Source organism: Oryctolagus cuniculus, chromosome 15 (assembly GCF_964237555.1).
Source record: "Oryctolagus cuniculus chromosome 15, mOryCun1.1, whole genome shotgun sequence".
In the NCBI taxonomy this organism is placed as follows: domain Eukaryota; kingdom Metazoa; phylum Chordata; class Mammalia; order Lagomorpha; family Leporidae; genus Oryctolagus; species Oryctolagus cuniculus.
Window position 1 is genome coordinate 12,646,691 of NC_091446.1, and position 16,579 is coordinate 12,663,269.

Consider the following 16,579-nt stretch of genomic DNA (forward strand, 5'->3'; position numbering starts at 1 on the left):
TACTTCATTTACCCCATCGCTTCAAAATGTTCTCCTAGAAAAAAAGTGACCCGATGTCCTAAAAGTTTAAAGGACCTTTTATAGTTTGCTGGTTTCTTTTAAATGAGTCATTTAAAAATTTGGTGGGCTTGGTGGGGGCGGGGGAGGTGGAGGGATCAAAAAGCCCTGAATTTTGAAGTGAAGGGAGAAAGGTCCTGGAAGTTGGTTTCAGTTCGGGTCTGGGAGGTGGGCAATATGGTTCTTATGCTGAAACAAAGAAGAAATGCCCCAAGTTAAAATTAAGGGAACTGTCGTCCCTTCACAGGTGGTGGGACACACCTGATCAGAGAGCACACAGACGGAGGCGGGTGACTCATCTGTGGACCTTGGGTCACGTGTGACGGAGACTGGCTTACCCGGGTCATCTGCTCCCTTTGGTTCCCTTGGGCTGGAGTCTGAGTGTGTACACTCAGTAGCTCCTTAATCGTTGGCACACACCGCCAAGACCGTGGCAGACACATCATGATGACACTTAAAAGGAAAGAAAGAGAAGTTGGCAGAATTGCCGGTGCACAGCCCCTTCTAAACTCCTGATCGTCTGTCGATTCTCCCCCTCAAGCCCCCATTGCTCCACCACCTGATCCTTGGTGACACGTTAGTGGGATCTGTCAACAGTCTGCCTCCTGGTGGGTTTGCAGACGCTCCCTGTAGACCTCACCTGATCTCCTCTGGGGTCAGTGGATCCTTCTTCTGTGAAAGTGCCAAGCTGGGAACAGCTTGGGCCCCTCAGGCATGCCTCTAATTCATGGGCGTCTCCAGGGGAAGTCGAGGGCGCAACAGAAATCCAGTCACCACCCTCATCCCCAACAGTTAGTATTCTGTTTGACACCGCTGCGGCCAACAGGAGAATGAGCCCATCTCCCCGGGACCACCCAGGCTGCTAATAGCTAATCGCTACCACATGGGGAGACCGCAGCTGGTGCTATCCCGGGGTCCAGTGGTTCGTTGTGTTTTCATTTCATTTTTCTCCCTCTTTATTATTAACATTCACTCATTCAATGAGCAATCGTGGTGCGTCCCTTGCAGGCTGAGTGCTGGGCTGTGCATCTTGGGAGGGGACTGTGGCTCAAGGAGCCGGCAGGTGCACATTGTCATGGCGGCACTTTCCGCTGTGCACTGCTGTGGCCACGGAGGAGGGTGCACTTTAAATTGGACACTTTCACATTTGAGAGAAATTTCGCTCACGTGGGGAGACCCCTAAAGGAGTGAATCACTCACTTATCCTCCGAGAACCAATCAGCGTCGACAGCGTCAGGCAGGGAATCTCGGCACCAGATCCGTTCTACGGGTTTCCTTGGGGGTAGGAGGAGGCCTGGAGGCAGGCCTCAGGGACCTTCTGTAAGACATGAGTGCTGGGTGTATGAAAAGGGCTAAAATCAATCAGGAAAACGCGAATCCAGGCTCCCAAGAAAGCGGACAGAGACTACCTGCAAATGAGAACCGGCCTTCAGACCGGCAACCAGTAACCCCTACGAGCCTGCCAGTCCTAGTCCCACCATAGTCACTGGCCTCCCAAACAAAGATTCCAAGAGCCACACGTTTTTAATTATACAAAGTAAAGGTTGATGAATGATTCATACGACCAATCTAAACTTGGGCCAGGTTAAAATAATACTGTGTAATAACTTATATTTTTATAGCTCATCAGAGTACTTTCGTTCGGAGCTCACGGCAGGTCTCCGATGCTATCTCGGCTCTTCTCACAACCTCCTCGGGGAAGGGATGTGGCGAGGTGTCCCTGCCTTCCACCCCCAGGGCGGCGGAGGGCCGAGCAAGTCCCAGCAGAGCCAGGGATGGCGCGGCGGGCAGGCCCACGGTCCAATCCAGATGTGCGCTGGGGCGAGAAGCCGCCTCAGACATCTGGGAACTAGGGGCCGGGGCGTGGACAAGCAGACGATTCCCTCCTAAAGACGTGGGTGGCGCTGATGCAGGAGGCCACAGCATTCCCTTTGGCTTGGCAGATTTTGGGGGGTCAGAGGAAGGTTTGAAATACCAAGAACGTAAGGAATACCACTGGAATCAAACCAAAGAGCCAAGATTCGCTCTCTCCCTTAGCAAGTGGAGGGCGGCTGGTCAGTTCTCTCCCCAGCTCCCTTGGGTCTAGACACCTTACTATGCCTCTCTCTGCCCCAGGCCTTTCTCCCAGGTCCTGGAAGGAAGGTGTCTTGCCCTGTGTGTGTGGGCTGGAAGTGCCTGAGTATTACCTTCCTATGAATAGAGTTGATGTGAGTCTGTTCTTGGGGGAGGGGAGTGGATGCTGGGGCAGGTCATGCTGGAGCACCCCAAGACTTCTCCGCACTTCCCAATGGAGCGCCAGGCCTCGCAGAGCTGGCTGGCTGCACAGCACATGCCATCAAGCTGCCTTCCCATCCCCGCCTCATTTCCCAACAGACAGCTTGCCCAGAATTCTCGTCCTGGGCTCTGCTTCCTGGGAGAAACTCCAGCTACGCAATTAACTTGCCCGGCATCATCCTGGCGGTGCCGAAGACACACAGCAGAGCACAGCCCTGGGCTGTGAGTCCGTACAGTCCTCAACCTGTGCCCTTCCCAGGTGTGAGTTTCTCCCGTTTCCCTGCGCAAGAGAGGAAGAGCAGGAATGTGTGAGCCTGGGTCAGGACCAGAGCAGTGAACAAAGCCGACGTGTGCTCTGGAAACCAGAACAGCATTCCAGACTCCTGATGGATATGTCTGGGGGGTGGCGAGGGCTGTCGGGAAGGCGGCCGTGAGTGGACTTGTGACTTCTGCATCCTCGTTCTTTGTCGTGTACCTGGGCTGGGCTTTCTCTTCCACCTGTTGGACGGCCACTGGCCCTTGTCAGGGGTGCAGCCGGCTTTCTTCGGCACGTCAACCACGTGTGGTACACTGGAGACAGCGAGACCGCGGGATGAGTGTCTTTGCCCTCTAGTGGTCTAGTCGTTATTTGCAGAGCGGAAATCCACTTCATTCATTCCTCCCTTGCTGCAGCCGCCACTCACGGAGCCCTCGTGTTGCTGCGGACGCGACGCCAAGGGTGAATGAAATGAGCCGCTGTGGTTCCTGGCCCCACAGACCTCACAGATTCTGTGCAGGCGATCCATGCTACAACGAACCAACAGGAAGAATCAGATCCTCCATCCCGCGATCAGACCCATGCGGAAAACAGCGGAGGACTCTGAGAGAGAAGCAAAGAACGGTTCTTGGGAGACAGTGGGAGTCAGCAAATGACAGCCGGGCAGAACAGAGTGGGAGAGGACGCTCTCGGCGGCGGGGGCAGCATATGCAAAGGTCCTGAGAACTGGAACAGCTCGGAAACACAGAGTCTCAGAGGAAGGGAAGCCTAGTGGTTAAGGGCCTGGAATACGGGTCCTGGCAGGCGGAGGCCAAGAAGTCCTCTCTTGTTACCTCTGTGGTCCTGGACAAGGAACTTGACCGCTCTGTGTCTCATCTGTGAGTGAGGCTTGCAAACTGGCAAGGATCTCACAACCCGCAGCATCGTGCTGGGGTTCAGAGCAGGTGTGGAACTGAGGCCACCCCCACCACACGTGCACGTGCACACACGTGCACACGCACACGCGTGCACACGCACACACTCCCCAGTGTTTCACTCTGATGAATGCCCGGACTCAGGGTTCTGCAAAGCCTCCCTCCTCAGCGCGTGGGTCAGAGGACCAGCCGCGCCCGCCCTGCCTGGGGGAGTGCGCCAAACGCAAGGTCTCGGGCGCAGCCCACCCTGGACCTCCTGAATCAGAACTCGGCGCCGACGGGGCTTTGGGTCTAGCACGGTCTTCCACGTGTGCGAGTTTGAGAAGTGCTGCGGCGGAGGCGTCAGGCGCCAGGCCGCTCACCATCAGAACGGCAGCAGCACCCGCCGCCCCGGCACGGCTCTGCTCCAGTCCCACCGCACAGCAGCCCTGGAGCCAGCGGCTGGAACCCGGGTCGGAGAAGAGACCCCTCTCTTGTTTACATGGGGCTGGGAGCCTGGGATGAGCACCTGTGGGAAGATGGGCCCTCCATTGTGGAGTAGAAAAAGAGGACAGAGGGAGGTGGGGGTGGGGCAGGAAACAAAGGCCTTTAATAGATCGAGGAGTTCCAACCCCTGAGTTTTATTCCATCTCTCTTTAACAGGGACTCGAACGCCGACTGCTCTGTATTGGATCGTCACTAAAATCAAAGTTCTTCCTGTCCCAATGCACCCGAAACTCATGATTGCTATCCCTGTGTTCATGACTTGGATTATATTTATGAATATATATACAGGGGCCAGCGCTGTGATGCAGTGGGTTCATCTTCTGCCTGCAGTGCCGGCATCCCACATGGGTGCTGGTTCTAGTCCCGGCTGCTCCTCTTCTGATCCAGCTCTCTGCTGTGGCCTGGGAGAGCAGTGGAGGATCGCCCAAGTCCTTGCACCTGCACCCGCATGGGACACTGGGAGGAAGCACCTGACTCCTAGCTTCATCAGTGCAGTTCCGGTCACTGCGGCCATTTGGGGAGTGAACCAGCGGATGGAAGACCTCTCTCTCTGTTTCTCCCTCTGTCTGTAACTCTACCTCTCAAATAAATAAATTTTTAAAAAAATTTATGAATATACATAATATATATAAATAATAAATATGTTTATGGAAAACAAGTGCTTGTTAAAAGATGTGCATGTGAAAGTCACACCATCTTATAAAACAAGGCTAGAAAAGTACAGCTTTTTTCTTGTGCAAAGCTCATCCGATTTTTTTCTCTGTGTTTTATGAATAATCTATGGCTTTGGGACTCTTCGAGTAGTATTTAAAACGCAGGCAACAGCGGCACAGCAGCTCATGGGCTGCTCGCATTGTGTGCGCGCCACGCAAAGTCTCTCAGCAGTATTTCCTTCTTAAAGGTGCAATTGAGATATTGTCCTGTTTGCAATTACTTGGAACATTTCACATACACACACACACGACAGATTCCAATGTGGCCTTTCCTTTGATAGCCTGGCATGCCCGATGTGAATTCTAAATCGTGTCTTTTTTTTTTTTTTTAGCCAAATAATATGCCACTTTAGAGGTTTGCAGTTTATTTGCAAATAAATAAGTAAGCCGGTAACCACCATCCCCAGTGGGAGCAAATCCAGGATGTGGCCTGTAAAGTGGTTTTGCCTTTGATCATTGTTTGGTGATAAGATTTAGGTATCTTTAGCAGAGAGAAATTGGCTGAAAAATAATTTGCTGGCTACATGGGCCCGTGTCTTCTTTCGTCTTTGAAGTCCATGTTTTAAATAGTCTCATTTGATGCTGGGTCTCCACCTGTGTTTAAAGACCACTCACTGGGAGCTCTTGAAGGGTTTCTAATAAGAACTCTTGAGAAAGGAACCGTCCGTCCTACCAGGAGAGGAACCCGTGCCTCCGTGGCAGAAGGTAAGGCGGGGCCTCAGATGGTTCAGGGTGGAGCCCACTTGGCGCTTCTGCACCAAGGTCCGACTCCAGGCCTGGGAGCAGTGCAGGGGACAGGTGCACATGGAGGAAGCTTCGAGTTTGAGAAAGCGTTCATGGAGAAATGGACGCCACCACTCAACCCAAAGGTGGGAGCCCTGCTAACAGTAAAGCATAGCCTGTATAGTAGGTAAGGAAGTCTGAAGAAAGTAACCCACGGAGATGTTTGAGAACCGCCCCCCGAATCCACACCTGTCCGTTCGCAGGGCCGCCTTTCTAACCGTGCGCTCCCGAGGGACGCCGGCTGCTTCCCTGAGGTTGCGGCTCTGTGAATGTCCCTGCAGCGCCCTGCATGCCTTTGCCTTTGTTCATTTCACACCTTGCTCCACGTGAGTGTCCAGAGATGAGCGGGATGGTGGACGGTAGGAAATAAACACGTATGCGTGGCAAGACACCCTGCCGTCTCTCCAGTTGGATTTGAATTTGGAAAAGGTAGAGGTGAGGGGATATGAAGTCAGTTATTATTTAAAATTGTATTATTTAGATTTCATGGAACATGAATTCAATCTAGCCGGAGTGTGTGTGCGGGGGAGGGTGGTTGATAGATTTTGCAACTGCGAAGTCCAAGGAGCAGGACCTGCTTCAGGCGGCGCTGGATCAAGGTGCTGGACAGCATCTTCGGGAGCCTAGTCATCTCTTTTTTCTGATCTCCGCTTCCCTCCACTTGGGCTCCGCTCTCAGGCAGCTGAGCCGGGACTGGCCTGCCCAGCACTTGTACCTAGTGCCTCTTCCTCTCCATGCCCAGCTCTGCTCCCACGTCCATCCTGGGCCCACGCACGGCTACACCTCTTAGACATTTAGAGAACAGTATGGCAACCTAAAGATAAGGGTGATGAACTGAAAAAAAAATTTTTTTTCACACAGTAGAAATAATTTAGTTGTCAATTTGCTTTGTTACGGGGCCGGCGCAGTGGTGCAGCAGGTTAACACCTGGCCTGAAGCGTAGGCATCCCATTTGGTCACCGGTTCAAGACCCAGCAGCTCCACTTCCAATCCAGCTCTCTGCTGTGGCCTGGGAAAGCAGTAGAGGATGGCCCAAGGACTTGGGCCCCAGAACCCGCTTGGGAGACCCGGAAGAAGCTTCTGGCTCCTGGCTTCAGATCGGCACAGCTCCGGCCGTTGCGGCCAATTGGGGAGTGGACCAGCAGATGGAAGACCTCTCTCTCTCTCTCTCTATCTCTCTCTCTCTCTCTCTCTCTCTCTCCACTCTGTCTCTCCTCTCTCTCTGTCTCTCCTCTCTCTGTGTAACTCTGACTTTCAAAAAAAAATAAATAAATCTTTAAAAAAATTTGCTTTGTTACTACAAAAACAACAACATACCAATAACATTGAGTGGGTAGAGAAAGCAACCTCTGATAAATCAAGCTATGTTTCCTTTTGGTCTAGTGTTCCTGTTTGTTTTAATCGACATTTTGGCAGGGGCGGGGGGTGTGTGTGTGCAGAGCGATACTTCCACACATGCAGTCAGTGTGTACCGATCTGTCGGGTTGGTCAGCATTTCCAGCTCTGTGCATACTTAAAGATTATTATTGTACATAAATATTTTGGGGGTGCGCTGTGATATGTCATTCCATGCCTACAGGGGGCGCTGCTCCAATCAGGGCAGTGGGCGAGGCCGGCTCCTGGTCATTTCTTTGTGTTGGGAGCCTCCCCGCTCCTGTCTTCTGGTTCTTTAGAAGTAGAGAATGAGTCAGTGCGAGCCACGCCTCCCCCCTGTGCTGCTGGACACCAGGGCGGAGCCCTTCGCCTAACTGCGTGTTGGTACCTGTTCCCCAGCCCCCTCCACTCCCCTCCCAGTCTCTAAAGCCACTTTGCTCCTCCAGAGGCGCTGCCTTGCTTGGCTCCTGCGTGCGGGAGAGAACACGCAGTATGTGCCTACTGTCCGCCAGTTTCACCCGTTTTGCTGCGAATGACGGAGGATCTGAAAAAAGACGACCTGAAGACGAGTTTGGCCATCACAAAACACAGGGTTCCCCACGGAACAGAAGGGACCTTTTATCTCAAGCATCGGTCACTGGGAATGCACGCCGTTTTTGCTATTCTACAGGGGCAGCCGAAGCACAGAAAGCCTGGGAAACCTGGCTGAGGCCACACAGCCATCGAGGGGCAGAGCTGGCGTGCGAGGCCCGAGCCCCCAGCCTTGCCCCTCTGCGAGGTGTGCTTTCTCCCGCATACAGTGGCTCCAGTCAGAGTAACGACCACGAGGATGGTCGGGAAGAGGGTATGGATGAAGAGCCAGAAGGTGCCGGGCACACAGTAAGCGCCCAATAAGTGCCCAGTGTTTGCATGCTGCCACGATGCCCCGGCTGGGGATTAGGGTGGGAAGGAAGGCACAAACGACAGCGGAGTCCCTGGCGTGTTCCCGTGAACAGATTTCCGGCTCACTGGCACCAGGCTGCACTGAGCCGGCGGGTGTCAAACGTTCCCCTGTCCCTCTCACTCTGTGCGTGTGTAGGGCAGCCCTGGGCTCCACGGTTTTCCACCCAGAGACCAGGGCTGGGGAGCAGGCTCCCCGCTGCGGGGCTGCCCTTTGGTAGCCAATCACGGCAGAGGTTGACCCTGCAGCCCACTGTAAGTCTGATTGTGTATGGAAATCGGATGAGCACCATGCAATAGAATTCCAAATGTGTTACTTTGTAGTAAAAAGTAAAAGTCCCAGCAAGTCACCAGGCAGGCTTCTTAGGGAAGACTTCAGATGCGGAAAGAATGCCAGGCATGTGGACTTGGGGCCGCGACAGGATCTCAAAGTGTGATTCCTCGTGCCTGCAGCACCTCGCTCTCCCAGCCTGAGCAGCGTGCCCGGAGGACTCGCACCTGCCCTTCCTGCCTGGTGAGAAACTTGCTCAGAGCTGGCTGTTGAATCCCACACCGTGGCCTCAGGCCTCCCGCCAGGGCCCCATTCCACCTCTGGGAGAGAATGTGCCCAGTGCCACCAAGTGTCCCAGGGTACAGGACAGGGTCATTCCTGGGAGGGGGAAAGAAGCATCCTAGTGATTCAAGGCTTGCCAAGACCTTTGGGGCATCTTTCCAAAGAGGGCCACGGCTCCTAACCGACAGTGCCGTGCGCTAGCAGGAAGGCCAGAGCAGGTGTCTGGCTTCGCTGACTCAGCACTGAGCAGAGGGGCCCAGCCCTAGGAGAACGGGGCCATTTGTGTGGCCACAGGCGGCAGTTGTGTGTTCACACTTCCATAATAAGCCTATTTTCGGGGGCTTATAATTCAACCGTAAAAATCTGCTCCATACTTAAACTTGGCAGAACAAACTCTCAGCCTCTGCGCTCAGAAGCCCTCCCTTGCTCTAAGATATTTTTTAAAGATGTGTTTTGGAAGAGCTTAAATTCACAGTGCCAAAAATATCGGGGATTTGAGTGGCTACTTTCCTTGAGTTGATATCGAGAGACAACTGATCCATGCCTATGTAAGAGGAGACTTGGTGTTTTTTGATCAGTTTTGCCTGAAGGCTTGTCAAGTTGGAAAGAAGTTAAACAGCAATCTGAAATGAATTAGAGAGCATTAGACAATAATTAAACTGAAATTAAGGCATCATTTATTCATCAAGTCATCGCGAAGAAAAGAATCCAATCCTTGCAGATACCTTTAAAATATTTAGATATCTTAAACACCTTTGCAAGTGGGCAGAGAATGAGGAGCTTGCTTCTGCTCGCAGGGGCTCACTGGTGACAGTGACGGAATTTTAAACGGTGCTGAGCTCTGTGCGGGACACAGAGGGCTGAAGCTGCCTTGTGCCAGGCCCCCGGATGGAAGCAATGGTGGATGGCACAGGTGATGGCCCAGCTCCGCAGGGCAGCCCCAGAGTCCCCCGGGGCCAGGTGGGACAAAACTGGCAGGTGGGTGGGAGGCTCCTCTGGTTTCCTCCCAAGGAAATGGCTGATGTGGGCAGCTGGAGCTCGCCCCAGGGGGTGCTGGGAGGAACTGTGCCCAGGACTCCTGCTCCATTGGGAGCAGACAGTGCGCACTCATGCCCGAGCCTTGCCTGCTCCGTCTCAACCCATCAGGGGTTTGCAAAGCTTGGGTCCCAGGACTATGGAGAAAGTCTTGGTATGGCGGGGAAAAAAAAAGGTGGGAGCACTCCAGGGGAGGGGCCCTGTCAGCACCCATGCGCAAGCCCGGCACAGCTGTGGCTGACGTCAGCGCCCCAGAGACTGGTGGGTGGCGCCAACCGCCCCTGTGGTACCCAGGATCTTCCCAACGGCAGCTCTGCCAGGCTCCTATCCCGGAGCGCCCTCAGCTGGAAGCAGACGCTGGAGAGTCCCTCATGGCTGTCAGGGGTGAACCTTCCCTGCAGGAGAATCTGCTCACCTGGAGAGCTCTGAAAAATGCTGACGTCCAAGTTCAGCCCAGGTGGGTCCGGCCAGTAAATAAGTAGGAACTGTTTTAACGCCACTCCAGGTGGTTCCTCTGTGCAGCAAATGTGAGGAGCACTAACCCGGCCTGTCGCAGCCATGTAGGCACCCAGGCACCTGTCCCGAACCACGCCCATGGCCGTGAGCTCACCGCTTCCAAGATGGCGGCCTGGTCCACCTGGGTCCACCTGGCAGGGCTTCTGCCTCGGAGAGCGGACAGGTCTTCCACGGAGCTCACCTGGGTAGAACTGCCCGGGGTCCCCTGGCCGACTTCTGGGTCGCTCGCTGTGGTCCACGGCACGGGACAGGGAGTTGCTCGTGAAGAGGCTGCACCCCTGGCTCGGGTGAGAACAGGTCGCGCTGACGTCACGCTCCTGCAGCGTGCCTTGCCTGCGTCACATTGTGTTTGAGGGCCTTGGTCTCTCTGGTTGGAGTTACCAGAGTCTGAGTGGCTTCTGACTGGCACCGTGTGTAGGAAGTAACCAGGGTCATGACGGGGGAGGCATTTTATCTGCGGTTTTAAATTTTGTGCTGTTGATAGTTTCCTTGCTTTCAAAAAATACTGTTTAAAGTAGATGGATTTCCTAAGAGAATCTCTAAATGTTCTTGTGTAGAACCTTAACTCTTCTCATTATGTCACTTTGCTTCCCTGGTGTTATTAATCATTGATATGAGTCTGGCTTTATGACCTGACTTAAAACTAACTCAAAGAGAAGCTTATGTTGGAAAATATATACAGTGAGAGTCAGCTGGAGCTGAAGGCGGGTAAAACTCTCTCTCTCTCTCTCTCTCTCTCTCTTTCTTTACTGCTTTCTTCATTAGTTTCCTGGCTGTCTCTCCATCCTATTTGCCGCTCCAGTTGCATTCCCTTCCAGTTGTGCGAGCGCACGCGCGACATCCCTTCTGGGGAGCTGAGAAAGCGCCCCCAGATGACGAGCAGATGAGAACTAGGAAGTGTAGCATTTCAAAGCTGCCAAGGCTTTGTGGCATATTTGACATTTCAGTGGATTCATCTGTTTCCCAGCCATTGTTTGCTTGGTGAGCTCCCCTTCGGGACATGTGCTTTTGGTTTGGGTCTTTATTGGTTTTGTTCTTTATTTCTACTCTTTCCTTTACATGGGCACATAGGAAACCATGAGTGAAGTCATTTTCGTAAAGCGGTGTATGGTGTGAGGAGAGACAAATATTGCCTTTCTTCTGAGCAAGAGACAGGTCAGAAACCACTCGGGGTGACTGATCACCAGCCCCACGGCTGGGCTGCTTTGGATGGGTGCCGAGGGGCCTGAGGGAGACCAGCACCCGTTACGCTACGCGAGTTTAAACCTTGCTAACACCTATGCGGCTGGCCAAAGCACCCACGTGGTAGATTTTTATTCCATCCTAGATCCAAGGGAAGCTTCTCCATTTCCTCTCCCCACCTGGACTGGTCTCTTGAGAGCTTGAGTCTTCAAATTTACTTGTTTGGAGTAGGCGTCCAGTGCAGCGGTTAACTTGGTTCTTGGGACACCCACATCTCCTGTCTGGGTGCTGGGCTCCAGTCCTGGCTCTGCCCCCAAGAGACCAGCTTCCTAATAATGCTCACATGTGCAGCAGGTGATAGCTCAAGGACCTGAGTCCCCGCCAGTTCCATGGGAGACCTGGATTGGATTCCTGGCCTTGGCGACAGACTGGCTGTCGGAGCCGTTTGGAGAGCAAAACAGTGGATGGGACTTGTGCTCTCTCTCCCTTCCCCATCCCCCTTTAAATAAATAAAAAGAGTGTTTTTTAAAAGAAAATTTTTATTAGTGTCAAAGTAGGCACTAGGGCCGGTGCCGTGGCTCACTTGGCTAATCCTCCGCCTGCGGCACTGGCATCCCATATGGGCACCGGGTTCTAGTCCCAGTTGCTCCTCTTCCAGTCCAGCTCTCTGCTGTGGCCCGGGAAGGCAGTGGAGGATGGCCCAAGTGCTTGGGCATCTGCACCCACGTGGGAGACCAGGAGGAAGCACCTGGCTCCTGGCTTCAGATTGGTGCAGCGCTGGCTGTGGCGGCCATTTGAGGAGTGAACCAGCGGATGGAAGACCTTTCTTTCTGTCTCTCTCTCTCACTGTCTATAACGCTACCTGTCAAATAAAAACCAAACCAAAACAACAACAACAAAACCTAAGTAGGCACTCATCTCAATGGCTCCTGTGGACGGTCTGGGCTCATTCTGTGGCTGAACTTGACTTCCACAGATAGAGCAGCGGGCAGGAAGTGTGAGTGTCTCCACCGGCAGTGAAGTTGTTACAGACAGCTTGTAGCTTGTTTAAAGAGATCCCGAGTACAGCAGGAGGAATTGATGAATGTGTTAAATATTAGTGTGTGAGAGAGATGGTGAGAGAGAGGGAGAGAGGGAGAGAGAGGGAGAGGGAGAGAGAGAGAGAGGGAGGGAGGGAGAGAAAGAAGGAGAGAGAGAAAGAGGTGAGGGAGAGGGGGGAGAGAGAGGGAGAGAGAGGGGGAAGGAGAAAGAGAGAGAGGGAGAGAGAGAGGGAGAAAGAGAGAGGGAAGGAGAAAGAGGGAGAGAGAGAGAGGGAGGGAGAGAGAGAGAAAGGGAAAGAGAGAGAGAAAGAGGAGGAGAGAGAGAGAGGAAGAGAGAAGGAGAGAGAGAGGGGGAGGGAGAGACAGGAGAGAGAGAGGTGAGGGAGGGAGAGGCAGAGAGAGAGAGGGAAGGAGAAAAAGAGAGAGAAGGAGAGAGAGAGAGGGAGAGAGAGAGAGGGAAAAGGAGAGAGAGAGAGGAGGAGAGAGGGAGAGGGAGAGAGGGAAAGGGAGAGACAGAAGGAGAGAGAGAAGTGAGGGAGGGAGAGGCAGAGAGAGAGAGGGAGAAACTGTAAGAGGTCATGCAAGCATGTAGCAGTAAGGAGGAGGGCTGGGCCTTTGTTTTCATGAGTAACAATAGGAATCACTCGGCTAAGCTGAAGTCCTCTACTGACTGGCTCATCTAAGGGCTTCGGCCTGTGCTGACCATACCTCTCCACACACATGCACATAACCCTCTCTCCCTCTCTCTCTCATCTCTCTATCTATCCTCTGCCAATCATCTATGTATCATCTACCTGTGCATCCGTCTATCACCCTTAACAACCTATATGAGGTAGATCGTCAGAGCTGGCTGCTCGCAGGTTGCCTGCAGACTTTGCGTTTCCCCGGTTTTCCTGCCCCTGGCGAGCTGGGTGCTGTGCTCAGGCTACAGGGGTCGCAGGCAGAGGTCGGCGGCTGTAGTGGCAGTGGTACAGGGAGGCAGGGAGTGGGCAAAGGTATTTTACACAGATAGGGGGCTTCCATAGACTGAAGTGCCATGCTAATCCCCTGTGTCTGGGATGCCAGAGACTCCAACAAGCTCTTCCCAGCTCAGCACTTGGGTGCCAGTCCTAGTGTGTACAGACAGCACGGTGCCACCGGCCAGCACACAGCTTGGTGACACTGTAGGCACAGGGGTGTTTATGGAGGTAAAACATGTTCAGCCCTGATCAGTTTCCCTCATGCATCTTCCCAGGCAATGCAAGGGGACTTCAAAATGTTCATGGAAAAAATGGAATGAAAAGATAAGGGCCGGCGCCGCGGCTCACTAGGCTAATCCTCTGCCTGCGGCTCCAGCACCCCGGGTTCTAGTCACGGTTGGGGCGCTGGATTCTGTCCTGGTTGCTCCTCTTCCAGTCCAGCTCTCTGCTGTGGCCCGGGGGTGCAGTGGGGGATGGCTCAGGTGCTTGAGCCCCTGTACCTGCATGGGAGACCGGGAGGAAGCACCTGGCTCCTGGCTTCGAATCGGTGCAGCACTGGCCATGGCAGCCATTTGGGGGGTGAACCAATGGAAGGAAGACCTTTCTCTCTGTCTCTCTTTCTCACTGTAAAATAAAATTTAAAAAAAGGAAAAAAAAGAAAAGTTCATTTGAGTGCAAAAAATTTTTGAAATCCATGTGTAGCTTTTCCATAAAATGCATTTTTTTGCAAACTTTGTGAAGACCCCTGGTGTGCATGGATGCAACATAAACTTATCTCTTAATTCCATTTTCCATAAACTTTTTGAAGTACCTTTGTGTTTCCATCCAGAAGCAAAGTGTTATTGAGACATTTGTCACTACAAATTGATTTTGAAATGACAGGAAGTTAAATATTCCAGAGAGAGGGAGCCAAAGATAATTAATTGATTAATAATAGTAACAGAGCCCATTTATTGGTCATTTTTCATATGTAGGTCTATGCCAGCTACTTTACTTAAATTTTTAAAAATTTATTTGAAAGGCAGAGTGACAGAGAGAGAGAGAGAGAGAGAGATCTTGTGCCTTCCAGTTCCATCCCCACATGGCTGGAATGGCCGGGGCGGGGCCAGACCGGAGCCAGGAGCCTAGAGCTACATTCAGGGCTCCAGGGTGGGTTGCAGGGGCCCGGGTGATTTGGGCCATCATTGCTGCTTTCCCAGGTGCCCTGGCGGTGAGCTGGATCAGAAGCAGAGCAGCCGGGAGTTGAACTGCTCTGAAAAATGGGAGGGTGGCGCTGTAAGCGGTGGCTCAACCCTGGGTACCACGGCACCGGCCCCGCCCAGGGCTTTATCCCACACTGCAGCTTCTCTTCACACCATCACTCGGAGGAAGGCGCTGCCCTCCCTTAGTTGACAAGGACGTTTCAGCTCAGAGAATCTTTGCAGCTTACTCAAGGTCGCACAACTTGTAGCAGGTAGAGCCAGGTTTCGGATGAGGGTTTGTTGAGTCCTGAGCCACTGGGAACAAAGAATCCCACTGGCTGGAGTTCAGATGGCTAAGAATAAAATTTTTTCAAGCCACAAGCCTGAAATATTAAATATTATCTTAAAATTGTGAACAAAATATGGATTAATTGGAACATTATGAATGGCTACTATGCTTTTGAGCTGTCAAATGGTCACTGCATTTAGTTTAGACTTCTTTTTTTTTAAAGAGTTATTTATTTGTATGAAAAGTAGAGTTACAGACAGAGAGAGAGAGAGACAGAGAGACAGGTCTTTCATTTGCTGGTTCACTCCACAAATGGCCGCAATGGCCAGAGGTAAGCTAATCTGAAGCCAGGAGCCAGGAGCTTCTTCCAGATCTCCCACGTCGGTGCAGGGGCCCAAGGACTTGGGCCATCTTCCACTGCTTTCCCAGGTCAGAGCACAGAGCGAGATCAGAAGTGGAGCAGCCGGGACTCGAACTGGCGCCCATATGGGATGCCAGTACTGCAGGCAGAGGAGTAATCTACTGTGCCACAGTGCCAACCGCATAGATTTCAATTTTTAAAATGCGTTTAGATTCCTAGGAAAGCAGAGCAGAAAGCACAGAGCCCCTGTGTCTCCCCTCCCTGACTCACCGCCTCCCCATGCAGATTGTTGATTTGTGAAGAACTTGAGATCTGAAACAAACTTAGGAAGCAAAGTTTCAGAGATGGAGCTGTTTGAATCAAGATCACATTAAATCCAAACCGCAAAGCAGGGGACAAAATGAAGATCACCCTGCTTTTCTTTATGAAATCAGAGAAAAGTCTTATAAAGTAAGAGTTATAGACCCAATTCCCCGCGATTACAGATGCAAACTGAATCCAGCGATGAATTTTAAAATTAATGTATCAGGGCCGGCGTTGTAGCTTAGCAGGTTAAAACCCCAGACTACAGCACCGGCATCCCATATGTTCGCTGGTTCAAGTTCCGGCTGCTCCACTTCCCATCCAGCTCTCTGCTGTGGCCTGGGAAAGCAGTGGGAGATGGCCCAGCTCCTTGGGCCCCTGCACCCACATGGGAGACCCAGAAGAAACTCCTGGCTCCTGGCTTCGGATTGGCACAGCTCCAGCCATTGCGGCCTATAGGGGAGTGAACCAGTAGATGGAAGACCCTTCTCTCTTTCTTTCTCTCTCTCTCTCTCTCTGTCTCTGTCTCTGTCTCTCTGTGACTCTGCCTTTCAAAATAAATAAATAAATCTTTTTAAAAAATTAATGTGTCGGGGGCCGGCTCAATGGCTCTCTTGGTTAATCCTCCGCCTGCAGCGCCGGCATCCCATATGGGCGCCGGATTCTGTCCCGGTTGCTCCTCTTCCAGTCCAGCTCTCTGCTGTGGCCCAGGAGTGCAGTGGAGGATGGCCCAGGTCCTTGGGCCCTGCACCTGCATGGGAGACCAGGAGGAAGTACCTGGTTCCTGGCTTCGGATAGGCGTAACTCCAGCTGTAGTGGCCATTTAGGGGGTGAACCAACGGAAGGAAGACCTTTCTCTCTGTCTCTCTCTCTCTCTCACTGTCTAACTCTGCCTGTCAAATAAAAATTAATTAATTAATTAATTAATAAATTAATAAAAATTAATGTATCATGACTAAGTAGGATTCATTCTAGGAATGGAAAGATAACCTAATGTCTAGTCCCGGTCGGGGCACCGGATTCTGTCCCGGTTGCCCCTCTTCCAGGCCAGCTCTCTGCTGTGGTCTGGGAGTGCAGTGGAGGATGGCCCAAGTACTTGGGCCCTGCACCCCATGGGAGACCAGAATAAGTACCTGGCTCCTGACATCGGATTAGCGTGGTGCGCCGGCCGCAGCGTGCCGGCCGCGGCGGCCATTGGAGGGTGAACCAACGGCAAAGGAAGACCTTTCTCTCTGTCTCTCTCTCTCTCACTGTCCACTCTGCCTGTCAAAAAAAAAAAAAAAAGATAACAATATAACTCATTATGTCCACAAATTAAAGAAGCAAAACTGTAATTCTATTAACACTGCATAAAATTTAACAGT